Genomic DNA, 22,530 nt, shown 5'->3' with positions numbered 1-22,530 from the left:
CTTTACTATTTAAGCTTGTCCCACAGTGTGTAAGGTCTTGGTCTTACAAAAATTTTTCTTATGAAATAATATACATGATGGTGGCTCTTCTCTTGACTTTAACTCCAGTTGGTTCAAATGATTATGTTTTATGATTTTTTATTCTTCCTCCATATCATATTGCCATATTTCTCAACAACATGTGTAGCATTTTTCTAACATTGTGGAACTTGTGATATCATTCTTATTAGATTCTGAGAGAAAATTTAGAATTTTGATTTCATTCTATTATTTAGCAGGGATACATACTCTACTAGTACATATTCTCATATTGTAAAATAATGACTAGGTGAGTAAACTGTCAGAAAGCTGCAGACAAATATACAGTGGACAGAATTATTGAGTAGAAATCATAATAGTATATTTAGTTTCTTCTATTTCTTTTTGCATTCTTTTCTCCTCCCTTTCTTTCTTTACTTCCCTGGGTTTGATTGTGCCATTTCTAGAACATGCATAAAAATGACACTTTATATAAATTCCCATACAAATATAATGAGACCAGGCATGGTGGCTCAGGCCTGTAATCCCAGCACTTTGGAGCCTGAGGTGGGTGGATCACCTGAGGTCGGGAGTTTGAGACCAGCCTGACCAACAAGGAGAAACTCTGTCTCTGCTAAAAATACAAAATTAGCCGGGCATAATGGTGCGTGCCTGTAATCTCAGCTACTCGGGAGGCTGAGGCAGGAGAATCACTTGAACCTGGGAGACAGAGGTTGCGGTGAGCCAAGATGGCACCATCGCACTCTAGCCTGGGCAACAAGAGAGAAACTCTATCTCAAAACAAAAAAAAAAAAAAAAAGAAAAAAAAGAAAAAAAAGAAATTGATACAAAAATCCCAGTAATTTAAGAAAAGGAATCAATGTAAAATCTTCCAAAATATATTTTTGTCTACCTTTCTGTATTTTGATGTTTCCTGTATTGTTTTTAAAACTTTTATATTTTTATACCAAATTATACTTTACTCCTGAGTTAGTTCTTCCATCTGTTGTTAAGGCTTAGGAACTCCATTAAAGATAAATATAACTAACTGTTTCTAACTGATGAATCTACATCTGTGTTCAAGCTTAAGAAGCCAAACACAGGCTTCACGTGCCCTTTGGCAAATTATGTGTAATAGGAGATTAACATCACTTCATGCTTGGTTTTGTTTTCAGGAACTCATTACAATAAAACTCTGGAACATTATAACATTTTTTTCCTCCAACTCTTGCTTGAGATATATTTTGGAAGCTGTTCTAACTCCAGGACACTACTGACAATTACAGGAATGGATAATGATAATATTCCCCAAATATTTATTACACCAGGGCTTACAAGAAATTATTGAAATTAGTTAGTGGAAGGAAATAAGCAGTGGTATAAGTAATCGAAAGTGTTTAGTCCAAATGTGTTCAGAAAATACTTTTGCATTGAACTGTCATGGTTTCATTCCAGATGTAACTTCTTAACTTATTTTAGTTTTACTAGTACTAGCATTCTCTACAAACAACAGTCCCTGGCAAAAAGAGAACTAATCTGGAAAAAATATGTGGAAGAGCATCACTGAGTTGCCTAGAAGTTGGATGCAGAATGGAAAATGTTCAGTTTTAAAATAATAATTAATATTTATGTTTATGAATCTAATTAATATTTAATTAATGAGTTTATAAGACACCATTATTTTTTCTTTTGTAATGATTTTTCTGTAAACATATGTACTATACGTAAGGAAGTAGTCTACCTTAATAAAACACCTCAAAACAACTCTTCAAATTTAAGTAGAGAGAAACTTTTGCTGACTGCTTTCTACTTTCCAGTTCTTTTCTGGAATTTTAAATTCTTTTTGTGAGCACCAAACTCATCAAGATGTATTACTTCCTCTCTAAATTCTGACACAGAAAGTAATGAAAATTCTTTCGAATGACTGAAATAGATTGACTTGAGTACACACACACATACATACCTGTTTTCACAAATTTAAGAAATAAAACTAGGAATAAGAGAAGTCAATATCAATATTTTCAATTATAAGGTATAAAGTACGCTGTAGGACTCAATATTTATCACAGCAAGTTTGGAAGCTTGGGGCAGTTAGGCCCATCAATTAAATGCAATTATTTACATACCTGTGATCCTTGTTCTCATCTCAAATGGCATGCCTTTTGCACCTATGTTTCCTTCCTTATACTCTTTCCCACATTTCTTCATAATACCGAGCCCAGAAGTCATCATTCAACTATTGACATTAATATAACCCATACCATAATGAAGACAGGTCCATCATAAATAAGTTCTACCCTCGAAGTCTCTATGTTATTAGTCTCCTCCCATTACAATCTTAGATCTGTAGCTGGTCACAGGGTTTATTTTCTTTGGAATCTCTAGTAACCACTCCTTTATGTGCTTCTATGTAATATATCCAATGCAGATAATCTGGACAACTTAACTTTTCATCTTCTTTACCCAAACAACTGAGAAATGCTAAGGAGAGATCACAGGAGTTGATAATTTTCTGTCTTAAATTATTAATTAATTAATTTCTTCACTTAATCACTCAATTTATTTTAATCAGCTCTCTCTCCTAATCCTCACCTACTAGGCATCTAAACTTTGTCTCTCCTCAAATTTCTTTCCCAAATTTAACTCTCTTTAACATCAATGCTGATAAATTCTCCATTTCCAAGCCCAATAAATATTTCTCAGGCTTTATCATCACGAGATACTTCACACTGATGAATGCTGTCTCCATGAACTGCACTTGGCTTCCATCACACTACTTCCCTGGTTTTCCAACTGTTTTTCTGTCTCTTCTTTCTTGGTTTCTTTTATCCAACCTCTTTGTTGCCATTTTTCTCTTCTATACCTTGTCTCGGAGTAAGCTCAAACATAAACCTTGCTTTTAAACCTGCCAATGCAAGGTTGTTGGAAGTTATATAAGGGCAAACAGAAGAGAATTAAGTATCACAGAAGGAAATAGCTACTAACCCTAGGAATGGAGAGAAAAACATTCATGTTACCAGAGCTCAGGATTCTAAGCTTTCAAATAGAAACTGGAACTTATGAAGATGGGATGTCAATCAGGAGCTTGAACCACAGATGATATAACCTCTGATCTGAAAAACCATAAAATGGAAGAAGTATCCTGGCTTCATCACTTTCTAATCTCCAGTGTTTACTATTGGTAAACTAGAAACAGACCCAGTGAGCAAGAGTACCTGTTACGTTGCAAGCATCAGTGCTCTGCCATACAGAGTAGAGAAAAGAACAGGAAATGGATCAGAGAAAAATTACACAAATTACTGCATCATGATGCTATTGGCTCCTGGGCTTTTCCATTGGCTGTCACTTTTATTTTGATTTTTTCTTGCCACTCATATTGTGACTGTGACTATGTAGATTTTGCTGATCCCACCAGAGAGTGACTCTTTCCTTTCTCCTATATACTTCAAGTGTTTGGGTAACACAGTATTGTAACATATATATCTATACATGTTTTGAAAAAGTTAGTATTTATTTAACTTTTTTTTCAAATTTATATCAAAGTTCTGAATCAAAATAAACCATTCAGTAATATGTTTGCTGAATAAATAAACATCATTTATTCCAAATACCAGTTTCTGGGCTTATAAATACTGGTAAAGCCTGCAAAAAGAGTACCAGTCCTTGGAATACTTGGTTCACAGATAACTACATTTAAGTCCTAGATGTGTAAGTATGATTTCGTAAACTTCTTAATTCAAAGATTCTCATACTACAACCTCCACATTTTCTTCATTATACATAAATATCATTTTTCTCCCTCTATTTTAAAATAATTTAAAAACTTATAAAACACAAATTGTATTCCTATCTAATTCTGTTATATTGTCTTGGGAATACACTTTACAACACAAGACAGGGGACTGTTTAAGAGGCTAGATTCTTGAGCCTGACACAGTGAATTTGTATTCTAACTTCACTTACCTACTGAAAAACCTGAGCGAAATTATTTAGTTTCTTTGTATGCCAATTTTCTCATGTTAAAAATGAGGAGATTAATATTAGCTAAACTGTATGACTGTTCTGAATACTGACTAAAGATAGATAAAATGATTTTTAAAATGCCTGGCACATAGAAAGTGCTGTAAAAATATTAAGTGTTATAGTTCCTAATAACCAGATTAATACTCATGAATTTTAATGAACACTAATTCAAATAATTTGGTTCTCACAACTAACAAGACAATATTCCTATAAAAGCCCATTATAGGAGGGTGTATTGCAAAAAAACATAAATATGTAACAGTGTAATATGCACAACATGAATGAAAACAATTAATATACTTAATGTGATTACAAACTAAACTTACATAAACAGGCAAAGCTTTATTTCACACGCTATTATATAATTATGTATTTAAGTGCCTGATTACATATTAGAGGCTGCTGTCCAATTAGAGAAGATAGAAGAATGTGCTGGAGTGGATCTGAATACTATATGGTTAGAAAAACACAGTCTTGCTGAGCTTCCCAGAGCTCACTGCCATTTTGAATAGTTAATATACATATTTTTAGAAACAAACTGGAAATGTTTATTAATGATTAAATTAACTTTTAAAGATTTCAACAGAAAAAAATAAAACACTTAGAAAATATAATAAAATGTTAGCACTCAAGACTGCCTAAGTGCAATATGATATTGAATAAATAATAATGCTAGAAGACATGTTTGTATGTGCTTTTCATAAGTGGTTTCTAACTTTTATAGTTCTCTTCTCAACTTCACCAATACTATTTGATTCCCTAAATTTGGATCCAGATTTCTCTTAGTTGTCTTGTGTCTCTTTCAACGTCATGCAGAAGAAATTTTATTCTTAAACAATGGTGTCTCAGGATCATGACTATTGCTACCAGTTCAGTTATTGCATATTTCGTCTTACCTAGAAAGTAGCACCTTGTTTTAACATTTGTGCAGCAGACATATTTTAATAGAGCCCCTTAAGTTTATGCAGCCTGCTTCTGTCTTACATTTCTTCCTCCCAAGGTTTGAAACCATTATTTATCCTTAAATTTAAAGATCCTTGAGTAGCAAGAGAATTCTATCCACTGAAAGTCTTCTGTCATAAGATTGTTATATGTTATGTGCCTCTGAGTTGCTATTATCATATAACACCTAAATATCATGACACTCATAGTTATGAGTTGAATTGTATTCCCCCGGTATATGCTGAAGTCCTAGTCCCTAGTACTTGTGACTGTAAACTTCTTTGAAAATATGGTTTTGTAGTGCAATAATGTACATTCCTTAGGGCAGGCCCTTATCCATGTGCCAGTGTCCTTATAAGAGGGAAATTTGAACACTGACACACAAGGAGAACATCGTACGACCAGAGAAGCAGAGATTAGAGTGATGGCACTGCAAGACAAAGAACTCTAAGGATTGACAACCACCACCACAAGCTAGGAAGAGGCACAGTCTACCAAGTCTCAGACCTCAGATCCTTTCCCTGCCCACAGTTTGATTTTGGACTTTTAGCTTCCAGAACTGTAAGAAAATAAATTTCTATCATTTGAAGCCACACAGCTTGTAGAGCTTTTAAATGCAGCTTCAGAAAAGAATACATTTATCTTAAAAATTATTTTTATCTATCTATCTATCTATCTATCTATCTATCTATCTATCTATCTATTCTCTCTCTCTCTCTCTCTCTCTCTCTCTCTCTTTCTCTCTCTCTCTGTCCCCAAATGGCAGTATACTTTTTCCGAATTGTGTTTGGCAGATGTGGAATAAAGAGTGATGCTTACATGTATCTTAATGTGTAAAAGAAAATATTTAAAATGTTCATTCTTTGTCCACAAAATTAACAGACAATTCAGTGAATTGTGAGAAAGAGTTCATTGGGATAAAGATAAACCATTATTAAAAAAAAAAAAAAAAAAGCTTTGCAGTTGCATAGCCAGAAATAATTTCATTTGTACTCATTAGTTAATAAAGTATGTATTAGTTCAAGGTGAAATCTTCAAACTGTTATAGCAGAAGCTTACACCGTTTCTTATGTTCATTAACTAAAACTTATGGAACTCCTTTAAAGCAGAATATATTACTATTAAAAGATTTTGTTGACCTTAGGACCTTTCACAAAAAGTGTGTTCCTCTTTTCTTCTACACAGGTGAATTACATAATTTTATGATTTTGTAATTAATACCTTGAGAACAAAATGGCCTCTTTTAGTTTAATAATTTTCTTGGCAAATAAACAGAAAAACAACAACATTAAATAACTAGTGTGGGCCGGGCGCGGTGGCTCACGCCTGTAATCCCAGCACTTTGGGAGGCCGAGGCGGGCGGATCACAAGGTCAGGAGATCGAGACCATGGTGAAACCCCGTCTCTACTAAAAATACAAAAAATTAGCCGGGCGCGGTTGTGGGCGCCTGTAGTCCCAGCTACTCGGGAGGCTGAGGCAGGAGAATGGCGTGAACCCGGGAGGCGGAGCTTGCAGTGAGCCGAGATCGCGCCACTGCACTCCAGCCTGGGCTGGGCGACAGAGCGAGACTCCGTCTCAAAAAAAAAAAAAAAAAAAAAAAAAAAAAAAAAAAAAAAAACTAGTGTGAGCAAATATATATGAAAAATACAATGAAAATAAATATGACAAAGATTTCAATTTTCTTATTCTTGTAGGCTATGACAGAAAATACTTTAGAGCCTGTACAGTAATAGAGCTACCAGAAGGAATACCAATGATGATTTTGACCAAGTGGCATTCATGGATTGATGCATTCTATAGAAAGGGATTTATGAGAAAGGTATGTTAGGAATATTAAGTTATTTTTCTTGTAAAAAAAATAAATGTATCACTGTTTTCTTTGAGTTCTTGCCAACATTTTGCAGACTTTGGTTTTCAAGGTATTTTTCTTTCATTGCCAGGCAATAAATTTAAAGATTTTTAAAATTTTAAAAATACAATTTCTAATTATTGCATGCCCTCCAAAGAGTAGAGTGGAGATCAGTAATTGATTTTCATTAGATATCATCATCATAAGAGAGAGCCCTCCACTTCCAGCTTATGATCCAACCTCTGCTTTAGATTTAACATACAGAAAATGTTTTTCACCTAGGAAAGGCAGTTTGCACTTGCAATACCAGCTACTCAGGAGACTGAGATGGGTGAATCACTAGAAGTCAGGAGTCTGGGACTGGCTTGAGTAACATAGTGAGACCCAGTCTCAAAAAAAAAAAAAAAAAAAAAGAAAAGAAAAGAAAAGAAAAGAAAAAGAAAAAGAAAAGAAAAAGAAAAAAATAGCTAGGTGAGGTGGTGAGCACCTGTAGTCCCAGGTACTTGGGAGGCTGAGGCAGGAGGATCTCTTGAGGCCAGGAATTTGAGGCTGCAATGAGCTATGATAGTGCCATTGCATGGCAGCCTGGGGAAAAGAGTCAGACCCTGTCTCTTAAAAAAATAAAACTGAAAGAAAGGAAAAAGAAAACATTCTAGGACTAATCAGAATCTGGAACTGTTTTGTTTCACTTAGTTTCAGATTAACATTTTCATGATCAAATAAAACAGCATCAGAAAATGTTTTGTATAGTTTTCAAACAGAAATTTCAACACTACTGCAACAAACGTTTACCTACTGTATGTAATACTGGTAAATATCAAAGTATATTCATTTTAGCTGTATTATTTTAGAAAATCAAAAGAACTGTCCATGTACAATTTTAATAATATAAAATATAGAAATTCTACCCATTTGCTTTGATTCTTTACAGGGAATTATAATTTTTATGATAAAATACAAATAAGAATATTTTTATTACCACGCCATCGTAACAGTATGCTATTCCATTTCATTATTTCCTTGGATGATCACTTTTCAAATATGTTAATCACCTCGTAGCCCAAATCACAAAAAGGATTTTTACTCTCAACATTAAATAAAACCTTGCCATAGTCTCGCTTCTATGTTGGATGCAGTAGGATGTCTAAAATCATCTTGAAATGAGAGCAGAGAATTATATAACTGAGTTTGGTATACTGACAAGCTCAGTACAAATGATATTAGATGGACCATCTGGGAAGATCCGACAGTTGTTTTGGTTGTGAATTTGGCAGATGATGGGCAAGAAGCAGTAATACAGAGTTCACTGGATGAGTGTGGGGAATGATGCAAGGGCTGTCAGTTCTAACTGTTGTTATTACATGTCAGAGACAGAATTTTAATCCCAGTTTAATAAATTGTACCAAATACAATACTAATAATATGCAGACTGCTTTCATGAGAAGGTCATGGTCCTTAGTGTGATATTAAGACACAGTGTAGGAAATTTTTCTTCTTCCAACTTTTTTTTTCCCAGCCTGTGGTGTGTGTTTGTGTGTGTGTGTGTGTGTGTGTGTGTGTGTGTGTGTGTATTTCAAGTTGGTCAGAAAAGGCAAAAAGAAACATACTAACAATTGATTTAGCCCTATGCCAATAATTTCAATTTTTTTCTTTGTATGTGAACATTGAAAATAATGAGGCAAATAAATGGACAGCAACAATACTCACCTATCTGTATTTTTCTGCAATTAATATTTTTTTTAAATTGGACTTTTAAATTAGTACTCTATGAGGATTTGAGATATCTGGATAATTTCCAGTCTCTGCCACATATTATTTCCACCCATTTTTTATCGATGTTAAATATCTCTAATACAAAAATAAAAGGCAATTAAATTTTAATTCTGTTTAAATTCTTCTTCAGACAATCAGTTCTTTTGTTTCAATTACAGTACGATACAGAAACAGTTACTTGCCTATAGGACATCTCTACTTGTATATCCATAGACACTTAAAATCACACTTAATATATTCAAATTGAGTTTATCCCACTGAAATAGGCTGAAATTCTGTATTCCCATCCCACTGAATGCTGCCTCACTCTGCCCATTTACTTATCCTGAAACCTGGGAGTTAGAATTCATTCCTTCTTTCATATACCCAAAAGCAATGAAACTCTTAGTCACATATGTTATGTTGTTAAAATCTCTTTCAAATACATCTCATTTTATACAAGCTGCCATTGTCTTGTTTAGGAAAGACTGAACTCTTCCTATGTAACTAGTCTCCCTGACTCCAGGCTGTCTCCCCACTTCTCAACCCATTCTCATCTCTTCAGCCAGGGTGACTTTTTGAAAGCAATTTTTAAAATGATGTCCTTTAAAAAAAATGAATCATCGTTGCCCTTAGAATAATGTGTAAAATTTCGTATAGACCTGTTTACTTCTCCAGCTTGATCTCTGCTATCGCTTCCCTTATTATCTTTGTTTTCACTTTATAAATGTTTAAGTCGTAGAAAAATGCTTTCGTACCTCTTACACTAGAGTGCTTCTTTTTTTCTCCTTCCTTCCTTCCTTCATTCCTTCCTTCCTTCCTTCTGAAAGAAAAACACATTTTAAAAATAATATCATTATGGTTTTTAACTATCTTTCTGTCAATTTCTTAGTTGAAATCTCTTCCTTCTGGAACTCTCTTCTATAAGAAGATGACCTATTTTGGGCTGAGTTCAGTTCTCCCCTAAAAGATATATTGAAATCCCAACCCTCAGTTCCTCAGAATGTGCTTATTTAGAAATAAGGTTGTTACAAATGTAACTCATTAAGACAAGGTTATACTGGAGATGAGTAGGCTCTTAATCCAATTTGACTAGTGTCCCTATCAGAAGAGAAGAGAGACACACAGAGAGAGCACCGGTGAAGACATGTTCGGAGATTGAACTGCTGCATCTGCAAGTCAAGGAAAGCCTGGGACTATCACAAGCTGGGAGAGGCAAGGAAGCACGGTCTCACTGAGCTCACTGTGGCTTGAGAAGGCAGCATGACCTCATCAGCCGGTTATGGTGGCCTAGGAAACTAATGCACCTCTATCTTAGATCCTCTTTTGGCACTTGCCTTTAATTTTTTAACCTCTACCAGATTATAATTTCAGTTTAGAAGAGTAAGAATTTCTTTTTTTAGTCATTCAATATAACTAGGGTAAAGACAGTATTTGCCAACCCCAAATAATAATTAAATAAAGATTCAAATATGATTCATGAAGACACAAAAATTGGTATTGCTATTTTTGATTATATGAATGAATAACAGCATTACTAAGAATACATATCTATGAGTGTGTTTACTATGTGTATATGTATGTACCCGTGTTTGTATACATACATTTTTCACACTAGGTAACACATCATACATCCTGCAAGTAGAAATCAATTGTTATTTTCTCTCAGGAAATAAAAAGAAGGATATAAAAACAGTCACAAAACGAAATAGCTATTTAAAATTATTGGATCCCATAATATTGATGTTTCTAAATTCATTATAATATGATGGACAAACATAGTCTCATGTAGGGGGAAAAACAAGGTGAAAATAAGTAAAAAGTGAAAATGAAGCACCACTAAATGTTCTCCCAGAATAGCTAAAAATTGCAAAATCCAAGGAAGCTGAATGCTAGTAAGGATGCAACAAAGTCACTTTCTTACGAGGCAACTACTCTGGAAAAGTTTAGTATTATGTTATACACATAGTCTGTGACCCAGCCTTTTTACTCCTAGAAATATAATTTGGAGAGATGTGTATATATTTTCACCAGGATATATATTCAAATATGTTTATAATAGCATTCTTTATAACAACTAAATAATGACCAGTCTTGTCAGGGGTTTACTCATGTACCTGTAGTCAACGTTTAGGCAGTTGGGGACTCGCAGATGGGCCATTGGAATACACAATTTTCTACATGACCCCTCATCCCTGTGTGGACTGGCTCAAGTCTACTCACATGGTGGCCATGGGATTCTTAGGGTCAAGAGAAATCGGGCAAATCCTCTCCAGGCACAGGTGCAGAACGATAACACTATCATCTCTGCCACTTCCACATTCAGGATATAAATAACTTTCTCACAGAGAAAAACATGTTTAATTTCATCATTTTATGTTGTTAAATTTTTTAAAATTATGGACGAGTACAAAATATTTTAAAATTTACTGGACTGTTTTAAGAGTAAGCATGTTTGTTGTCGTAGAACATTGTTAAACTTTTTAATTCTAGAAGACATTTTAAAATTACTTATAGTAATATCTTAGCATATGGAAATGTTATGCTAGATGAACAATTTTACTAGAATGTGTGATTTGATGTCACATATTAGATGAATAATATATCTGCTGATAATTGTGTTCATTAATTCATTGTATAAGACACTTCTAATAGGAAGCAAAGCAAACATATATTATGAAAATTATTGTAGTTTTGTTTATTAAAAATAATTAAAAATACCAAAATAATAGTCAACATACTTTTTGTCTACATTATAATTTCAATTAAAAATGATTTTTTTATTTTTAAAATTTATAAAATCATCTATTATTCAAAAACGAATGCTTATCCATGAAAAACAGGGTAGAACAATCTAGAAAAGCATATCCATGGATGCCCCATATTTAGCCATATTTGGTTTATTGGTCAGAGTTTGTTGATTTAGAAGAGAACCAATTCTTTTTTTATGGAGACAATTTATTTGTAAACAAAATTAGAGTGTACATAAATGTAAGAGGAGCTAGGGAAATTAAGTCCTGTGGAATAAAAGGAGTTTGGAGGATCGGAGAAAATCATCAACGATGATATGCTAAAGCATCTGTGTGCATAGTTGGTTGGAGCTTACAGGAAAATTTTAGAACCTTTGCATTTTGGACCACAAAAGAAGTTACAACACTGGAGGAGCTCATGAAGATATGTGAGGAAACTGCCATCTCTGAGAAAACTGCAGCAAAATATTTGGGAAAAAAGTATCTGAGACAGGTCCCAATCAACATACAAATTTATTTTGCCAAGGTCAAAGAAATCTCCAGGAGACATTTTGAGGGTTTCATCAAAAAAGATGATTTTGAGAGCTTCAATATTTAGAGAAAAGCAAGTTAGATCAGAAATGGGGAAGGTATGGTCACATCACTGAATCTACATGTTGCAAGAGAAAAGGAGCGGGTAGGGGAATAGTAAATTATGTTTTCATCAGGTGTTCAGTAAATCGGCACTTCACATAAGATAAAGTAAATATTGAGTAGCTACATACTTCTCAGTCTTAGCCAAGTTGACATACACAATTCAACGCAAATGAGAGGGATACAGTTTCCAGTCTCTACAACACTCAGTAATGGAATTTGAGAATTTTTTTCATGAATAAGGCTCATAAAATATCATAAAACTCAGCATTCCTTGGACATAATATAGGTAATTCATTAAGCATTTTATTATTTGTTGCACTTTTAGCTATTCAACAAATATCTATTGAGCAACCCAATGCCCCAGGAATGGTTTGACCTACTGGAAATACAACAATGAATGAAATAAGCAAAGTCCTCAAAGGCTAGTAAGATCTTCTTTTCTAGGAATTAAAGGGTGGTGAGTAGGGAACAAAGAGAAGGACAATGTAGTAGTTTACTAGGACTGCCCTAACAAAGTACCATGAACTGGGAGGCTTAAACAACAGAAATTTATTTTCTCATTGTCTTGAAGGCTAGAAATCAGAGATCAAAGTGTCAGCAGTGAACCAAACCAATCTTCAGAGGCCTCCCTCTTTGGCTGGTAGATGGCCATTTTCTCTGTGAGTCTTTACATGGTCTTCCCTCTATATGTGAGTCTGTGTCCTAATCTCCTCGTCTTATTGGAACATCAGTTATATTGAATTAGGGCCCATCCTAATGACCTCGTTTTAATTTAATTGCCTATTTAAAGACCCTGTCTCCAAATACAGTCACATTCTGAAGTACTAAGGATTACAACTTCAACATATACATTTTTTCAGGGGGTAGGGAAATAAATTTCAGCCCACGACACATGGCAAACCAAAGTTAAGTACATAATATAATATCAATTATATTGATAAGAGAAAAAATAACTATGGAGAAAGCAATTTATCAATTATAAAAAGTGATCCAAAAAAGTTTCTAAACTAAGGGGCTGTTTAATAAGACACTTGAGGAAAGTAAAGGACTGAGCTCTATGGATATTTGGTGATGAAGCGTTTCAGGCAAAGGATTAAGTGTGAAAGTAGAGGCAGGAGTTCGCTTATTGCTTTTAAGGAAAAACAAGTCCAGGGTAGCCAGACTGCAGTGTGTAGAAGACAAAGTGACTTCAGAGGCTTCAGATGACTGAAAGGGTTTCCATAACTAGATAATGCAGAGGGTGAAGTACAGAGCGTTTTAATCGGGGAAGTGGAGTTTTCAGGTTGCTTGGTTTTTGGCTACTGGGTGGGGAGCAAAATGAGATGGAGCATGCTGCTTCAGGGAGGCCAGTTAAAAGTATCTTAGATGAGTTCCATTTCTGAAGAAATGTGAAAAGGCCACGTTTTATAGATGCTTTATTTATCAGCATTGCATGAATAAAACACTTTCAATGAAAACTTGAAATCAGACATTAAAGGATCAAAATTATTTTTAAAAGATTCCAAACTTAAACTTCTATAAATGTCCGAAAGTGTACATGATGAGGCTTTTCAACCCAGGGTTTTATTTCATTTCAATTTTTAAATGATGTAGCTACTCCTCTTTTTCTCTCCAAAGTGAAGATAATAAAATACAAAAAGAAATAATTATATTGAAAAAATTCATGAATACTGTCACTTGTTATATAAATGATAGTATAAATACATAAACAAACTTGTAAAGATACACATTAAAATGTATGTTCTATTATTTTGTATATCAATCAATATAATATGAGCATAAAAGGACACTTTTTCTGTTGTACTTTTTAACATTAGTTAAAGTTTAGTACTAATAATTCAAGAAAACACAGTCTACATTTATTACTCATTTTTCTTTTGGAGTTGAAAATAAAGTGTGTGTGTGTGTGTGTGTGTGTGTAGATATACATTCTTGCTGGGGTTTTTTTTGTTGTTGTTATTTACTAATAACAGACCAATGTAGATTACTTACATCTTCATGAGTCTTTTCTGTATCTACTTATATCTGAGCTGCATATAACAATTTTTACAACAGCATATGATACAAATTCCTGAAGGTAAAATCCAATATTTTTATATTCTATTTTAAATATTCTGTAAATAATAGAAAAGCATGCAACTGTAATTTTCAATTCATTGCAGTCATAATAAAGTTTTATAAGTTTATGGCCAATTGTGAGATTGTATCCTTGCTCTGAATATATTTTCTGTAGTTCATTCAAGTACAATAAATTTGTGTAGTACTCTAAGTTTGTTTGTAGATTAACATCATCACGGAATTAAAAATTATAAAATTCTGAAATACTGTATCAGATTGTTTGCATGATCATTTAAAATTTATTACTTGAATTTAAAAAACATAACAAGTATATCAGCTTATCACTAACACTTACTAAAAGAAAGTAAGCAGCCGTATTCTATTCAGAATATGATGCTAATGAGGCATACTGAATGTGTTCCTCATCTGAGCGCACACTAGAGTTCACCCACCACCCACCTCATTAAGCTCAATATGCCATCAATATGAGAAATATGAGAAATAGAGAGGTGGATATATAAAATAAATATGAAGCGAAAATTGCCATATGAAGTCCATCTCATGTTTAACTCAAGGCTGTATTTCTTACTGTGCTTATGTTTTGTGATAAATTTCTCTGCCCAAAGTCAAATTCTCAATAATAGTTCATTGAATCCACCTATTATTTTTGTACGTATCAGACCAATTAATTTAAATAAAAATTGTTTATTGCTCTTGCAAACACACACAAATAAAAGAGAAAAATTTGTAAAGGTGTGACAACTAATCATATCACTTAGAGTTCAAGAAAGAAAATCAAATTTAATGTGATTTCCTAATGGAAATTGGATGTAGATGGTGTTAACTATGCCCACTTCATTAATAATCTCCAAATGTAATTTACACTTCTGAAGTATAATAAAAATCACACAGAAACAAATAAGAGATTGCTATTAAGTAGCTGTTAACAGTTAAGCTTTGAAATGAATCTGAAATTTAGAGAAAAGCTCAGGAATAGAGATATGAAATTTGAGGGTCATTGGATTGTAGACAGTTTCCTATACAAATGATTAAAGAAGATAATCTTAATAGCAAAATACTGTACTAAAAAAGAAGAAGAAAAAGACTCAGATGAAATATCATAAAACATCTCTTGATTTATTGGTTAGAAAAATTATACATATTTAACTTTTGAGACTTATAAGTAATAGTCATTTAGATGAGACGAACTCCTGCAGGGTGTGATGCATCAAAAGTTGGGAAAGTAAGTGCAGAAAACGGGGTAGTCAGCTGGAACAAACATCGCTTAAAGGTCAACTTAAATACGAACAAGAACTGACATTTGAATTTGGAAATGGAAGGTCATTGTTGACCTTGGCAGTAGAAATTCTCATTCGAGAGATGGATGTGAGAGCTCTTTTGAAATGTTGATTCCAGAGATGACAGGAGAAAAGGAAGTGGAGATACCAAATATAGACAACACTAGTGACATATTTATAATATGAGGTAAAAAATGAACCAGTACCTGGAGATGCCTGTTCTGTCAAGATAATTCTGTTGTTGTTTTAAGATGGAATGTATTTTATCATATTTACATTCTAATTGGAAGAGCCCAGGAAACAAAGGAATATAGACAATGTAGAAGAAAGAAAGGGTGAGTATATAAGAAATGGCCTAAATTGGGAGAGTTTATAACTCTGGTGAACAAATGGAAAGACTGATTATAGACAGAGAGATCCAAGAAGTATTCACTCTAATAGAGTTAGGTAGAAAGGCAGACTTTTTGGTCAAGGAATCTGTGACTAGTTTTCACATTTTCCTCATTTTCTTATAATAAATGTAAATGTCAGTTGAGAATGGGAGGAAAAGAAAGGGTAGTATATCTTCATTTGAAGGGTAGTAAAATAACTTGAGCAGTAAAGCATATTAGGAATTGTTGGAACCACTTAGGGTCCACTGAGGTTGAGCTAATGTATTCAGAATGAGACCATGCTGTGTGATTGAGTGCGTGCAATGACAATCAAGTGTTCACTTGCAGATATAGAAAGAGAGTTACACATAAACAGACTTGAGACTTTGAAAAGCAACAGATTATTGTGGGAGAGAGAGGCAGGAGAAATAGCTAGGTAAGCAAGCAGAGATTATAATTGTGGATTAATATGGAGGAAAGTGAGAACATGACAGAAATAGATGGGCACTGGAAAGATGGTAAGCTCAACTAATTAAAAATACATATATCAGATTATTTTTTAAATAATATATATTTGAACTGTTTTATCTACTCACCAATGATCTAACCCTGACATAGACATGCAACCTAGATTTAACCATTGACCTGAATTTTATGCTAACGATTTCTGAGTGTGTCTATGTAAGTTTACCAAACATACGTATTCTTGTTTTTAGCCTTTTTACAAATATGTGTTATAGTATTTTTTGTATCCTTCTGCAGCTACTTGATTTTAAGCTCAGCTGTATAACAATTTTGGTTGGTGTTACTTTATTTAGTATTCCTAAATTTGAGAGTCTGATAAATATTTTTCTATATCATTCAGTCTACCATATTGACTTAATTATGATAAAAAAATTATTTTAAAATTAGTACTCAACCATCAATTCCTAATTTAAATAATATTTCTTTCCTGGGAATCTTCTCAAATCCTTTGTCCAGGACTTCTGTCTACTTTTTATATCTATAGCATGTGGTTAATATCTCTCTTCCAGAATTTATGGTATTTTTTATTGTGATATTTATGTATATATATATACAGAATGACTGCTTGCATTTGTATTCATAATATAAATTCTTATTCCAATTCTTATTCTTATCTCTAATATAGAATTATGCAATTGCTACCATTGAACTGGATTCAGCTTTGTAACTACAAAAGACAAAAGTCTAGGGGCCTATTGTCAAAGGGTGATTCTTGATGGTTGAGAGAATGGTATCTGTCACTGAGGATTATCTGAAACTTGATGGCCTGAAGGTGAGAAGAGACAAACCAGGTTCTTAGATTTAGAACAATGTCAAAAGCAACTGTCAAAGTCTTACAGTTGATTATAAACCACCTTTTGAAGAGGATCAAAACAAAATAACAATTGTCTGTGGATAACAAAACATGGTACAACAGCTACAGTTAGACATAATTGGCAGGAAATTTGTTACCTCTGTGGAACAAAATAATTTAACATAACAATAATAATGATTACTGATAATGTATACTAAGTTATATAAGAATTATAGGAGTTTCACATCATTTTGGAACATGTACCAATGACACATTTATAATGAACAGATTAATGCTTTAATAAAGTTCTATTGTACTATTACTCCAGTGTTCAATTTACAAAATCCTGAATAATACCCCTTTGACTTTAGCTGATATGATTACACACAGAATTTCTTTTATGACATAAACTTTTCACAAACCTTCCACAATGTGCTTAAAACTTCAGCTTTATCCTATCTAACTTATAACAATCCTTTAACCCTCTAAACTAGGCAAAAATATCTACATTCTCATGCCTTCTTATAACCTTTTACCAAAAGCACATTTCACTTTCTGTACACATCTTCCATTTAAAACTACTGTTCCAGTAGTCTCAAGTACATGTTACACTGTTAACTCTTAGCAATTGTTACTTTTGGTGAAAAACCTGGTAAGTAAGTGATTCTAATTACATACTAGGTGTGAAGCCTAGGACACCAAACAGAAGTTCAGATAAGGTGTGAGTCTTTCCAGCATAGCTAGAGAGCATGGGTAACTCTGCATGTGCCCAGTCCTCACTTAGAATTTGATGGCTTTAAAGAAGAAAATTTGTGCTGTTAAGAGTCATAGTAGCAGTTTATGACCTTAAAATATTTAGTAGACCTAATACGCTTTAAATTTGTTTTACATTTCTTTCCTAAATTTACTTTCACAATTTTTTTATGATATAAACAGACCATCAACAACATGATTGAACTTTCTTTTCAAACAACCAGTCATTTTACTTTAGGACAAGAGTTTATCATACAAGATTCTTTTTTCATACAAAATATCTTTTCTTTATAAAATTCCTTATCCAAAATCCCTCTTTACCTATGCTTTTGATTAAAGAAGTCATTTTCCTTCTGTTAGAAAGTTAGGGCTTGTTGCCATGTGAGTCCTGTGAATGGGGAGCAGATAAGGAGGTCTATACACTGTAGGAGTTATTCCCCCTCAAGAGATTCCTTGGTTATATTTTTGCTAGGGCTTGTTCAAATAAGTGTGGGCCATTTCTAAACCTCTGAGGTAGGACTGTCCAGATTAAAGTCATTCACTAAAGATTTAGGTCGTTTTCCCAGGAGAAATAGGGCTGTTAGAGGGAAAGATGAATTTAGAGGTTGGATAAATATTATGTAAGCGCCCATTTAAAAAGTATATTTTTGGCCCAAAGCAGTGTGAATCTTTTCTCTGGAGAGAGGGGGTGCCATTCGCCTCCATTACCCAACAGGATTTGGAGGAGAGTTGCTCAGGAAAGGAAATTAGCACAGAGTAGGCAGCTCTTGAAACCAAAAGGTAAAATTATAATTTTACCTGCTGCCTCCGAAGTTGCCCTTGGATTTGTACTTTTAATGACAATGTTTAATTTGGAAGCCACCAAGGGCAGAGAGTCCTTTCAGCTCAAGGCCATCAAGGGTTGGGATTCTATCCCAAAGGCCCTTCAGTTCTCAGGGCAGCCTTTTTTTCCAGTGGCTGAGCTTGTGACAGAAGGGCAAGCCATGTGTGACTTCCTCTTATTAGTCTGCATTCTGCATTCCAGAAGTCTGGCTTCCCATATCAATTGTAATTACCTGAAGTAGTCTCCTTAGGGCAACATGGAGGGGGCTGGAGAGCCTGCAGAGCAGCCAGTAGGTGAGCCTGCCTCTTGTTGCGGCATTTTTATTCTCCTTAGCCCTGTCCTCTTTATTCTGTCCTCAGATAAAAAGGACTGAGAAGGCTAATTTGAGGATTTCCTGCATAAGCGCATTGGGTTCTAAGGCTGACTTTTGCATTTCCTCCCAGTTTATGTTTAGACCAAAGAGTATTACAAGGGAAAACTAGTTTGTGTTTTAAGCCTGGGGATTAAACTTCTCCCTGCTCTTGGGAATGCATCTGAGGGGTATGTTCTGTGCAATATGAAGACACCAGTACCCATTTGTGAAGAGAGAGCAGAGGAGAAAAACATGAAAAGGAAAAGGAAGGATTCCCTTCTTACTTTCCTGTTATCCTAAATAGGGCATCCTCCACTTATCCTTAGGGTTTCAAAATGAATAGTCTTACTGTGTACCTTTAACCTTGGTACCATCTGGTCACAATTACCCACTGGAGAACACAGGTGACACTAGAGTGAACAGGAGGTCCCTAGTTTGCCCTTGGAACTCTGGAATGAACCAGTCGTACTGGGTACCCTAGTCTTGCCTTCATCTCTATTCTGTGGTAATCTATTAGCCTGAAACCAATCTTCCTCTCTATCCTATGGGTCTTTTGCAGCTGCGGCCTTGGGCCAGCCTACAGTCTTGTCTCCATGACCTTATAGTGACTCTTACTTGGAGCATTCTAACAAAAAAATGATTATCTCCTTTCTCAAATTTCCATTTCCCATGTTTTTTAAGTAGACAAGAAGCCAGTTTTTCAGCTAATGGCCACAAGGTGGCTGGACTTTCCTCCCATTGAATCTGACCTTGAAGGTCTTGATGCATAATGAGAAGGGTGTGGAAGTGATTAGAGAAATGGAGGCTACTGCAGGAAGTGGGAGGATGCAAGAAGAATAGTCATGGAAGCCCTCAGACGCTTGCAAAAACAGTAGCCTTGGATTCCAGAGGGCAAAATTTATTTGATCTCTCAACATAAAGGGGACTTGGGGCTTGGGGTAAGATCTCACAAATGGCAAAAGAAGAAGTTTCCTTTTCCCATAAGAGTGCTAACTCAAAAAAAGCAATTAAGTAGTGTATTAGTCCGTTTTCATGCTGCTGATGAAAACATATCCAGGACTGGGTAATTTATAAAGAAAAAGAGGTTTAATGGACTCAGAGTTCCATGAGGGTGGGGAGGCCTCACAATCATGGCAGAAGGTAAAAGGTACATCATACATGGCAGTAGACAAGAAAGAATGAAAGCCATGCAAAAGATGTTTCCCCTTATAAAACCATCAGATCTCAGGAGACTTATTCACTACAGTGAGAACAGTATGGGAGAAACTGCCCCCCTGAATCAATTTTCTCCCACTGGACCCCTCCCACAACATGTAGGAATTATGGAAGCTACCATTCAAGATGAGATTTGGGTGGGGAACAGCCAAACGAAATCATTCTGCCCCTGGTCCCTCCCAAATCTCATGTCCTCACATTTCAAAACTAATCATGCCTTCTGAACAGTCCCCCAAAGTCTTAAGTCCTTTCAGCATTAACTCAAAAGTCCACCATCCAATGTCTTATCCAAGACGAAGCAAGTCCTTTCTACCTACGATTCCAGTAAAATCAAAAGCAAGTTAGTTACTTCCTAGATACAATGAGGGTATAGGCATTAGATAAATACACCCATTCCAAATGGGAGAAATGGGCCAAAATGAAGGGGTCTAAAGGCCCCATGCAAATCCAAAACCCAGCAGCTTTTCCAGGTGCGCAGTGCAAGCTGTCTGTCAGTCTACCATTCCAGGGTCTGGAGTATGGTGACCCTCTTCTGACAGCTCCACAGGGCAGTGTCCCAGTGGGGACTCTATGTGGGGCCTTCAACCCCACATTTTCCTTCCCTACTACCCTAACAGAGGCTCTCCATGAGGGTCCTGTCCCTGCAGCAAACTTCTGCCTGGACATGCAGGCATTTCTAATTCTTGACTTCTGAGTAACCACAGGCTCAACACCAAGTGGAAGCTACCACAACTTGGGACTTGCACCCTCTGAGACTATGTCCTGAGCTGTACCTTGGCTCTTTTTAGTTAGAAAGGCTGGGATGCAGGTCACCAAGTCCCTAGGCTGCACATAGAAGGGGGACCCTGGAACCTGCCCATGAAATCAAAGGTCTCTGACATGCCCTGGAAGACATTTTCCGCATTGTCTTGAGGATTAACATTTGACTCCTCGTTATTTATGCAAATTTCTGCAGTTGGCTTGAATTTCTTCTCAGAAAATGGGTTTTTCTTTTCTATTGCTTCATCGCGCTGCAAATTGTCTGAAATGTTATATTCTATTTCCCTTTTAAAACTGAATACTTTTAACAGCACCCAAGTCACCTCTTGACTGCTCTGCTGATTAGAAATTTCTTCTGCTGGATACCCTAAATCATCTCCTTCAAGTTCAAAGTTCCACAAATCTCTAGGACAGGGGCAAAATGCTACCAGTCTCTTTGCTAAAACATAGAGTCACCTTTACTCCAGTTCCCAACAAGTTACTCATCTCCATCTGAAACCACTCAATTTGGATTTCATTGTCCATATCATTACCAGCATTTTTGTCAAAGGCATTCAACAAGTCTCTAGGAAGTTCCAAACTTTCCCACATTTTCCTATTTTCTGCTGAGCCCTCTAAACTCTTCCAACTTCTTTCTGTTGTCCAGTTCCAAAGTTGTTTCCACATTTTTGGGTATCTTTATAGCAGTGCCCCAGTTTACCGGTACCAATTTACTGTATTAGTCCATTTTCACACTGTTGATAAAGACATACCCAAGATTGGGTAATTTATAAAGAAAAAGGTTTAATGGACTCACAGTTCCATGAGGTTGGAGAGGCCCAACAATCAAGGTGGAAGGCAAAAGGCACATCCTATATGATGGCAGATAATAGAGAATGAAAGCCAAGTGAATGGGGTTTCCCCTTATTAAACTATCATATTTCATGAGGCTTATTTACTACTATGAGAACCACATGGCGGAAACTGCACCCATGATTCAATTATCTCCCATTGGGTCCCTCCCACAACATATGGGAATTATGGGAGCTACAATTAAAGATAAGATTTGGGAGCTACAATTCAAGATAAGATATGACAACCAAATCATATCAGGTGGAGTTCTTAAAGGGCCAGAGTGAGGTCCTATGGCAAGAGGACAAACTGCTTCAAAAACTTCCAAAACATATTTCCCTGGGACTTAACAGAGATGAAAAGTGAAAAGCATATGGTAAGTCATAAGGAGTCGGCAGAGCCGGGGTTCCAATTAGTGTCTGTCCCAGCAATAAGCCAGCAGACAGGGGAAAGTTTTAGACATCATCACAGCCGGTAAGGTAGAAACACATATAAACCTCGGGAGATACCCGCAAGGGAGCCTGTGTCTTGGCTCCTGAAAAAATGCAGCAAGAGCTGTGGGTACACGAATAACAGGGAGTGTATGTATTCAAGGCAGGGAAGGAAGAGAAAAGGCATGTTAAGTGCAACCAGAGAAGAGACCGACTTGCCTCCGAGATGGAAGGTCCAGTAGATGTACAAGGGTATTTCAGAATACACACAAAGGAAACAGGAGGATAAGTGTGCAGGTTTTGGGGAAAGAGCTGATTTTATTTGAAAAAGCAGAGGAAACCCTAGATGT

The sequence above is a fragment of the Macaca nemestrina genome, chromosome 3 (genome assembly GCF_043159975.1).
Source record: "Macaca nemestrina isolate mMacNem1 chromosome 3, mMacNem.hap1, whole genome shotgun sequence".
Taxonomy (NCBI): Eukaryota; Metazoa; Chordata; class Mammalia; order Primates; family Cercopithecidae; genus Macaca; species Macaca nemestrina.
This window is presented reverse-complemented; position numbering follows the sequence as displayed.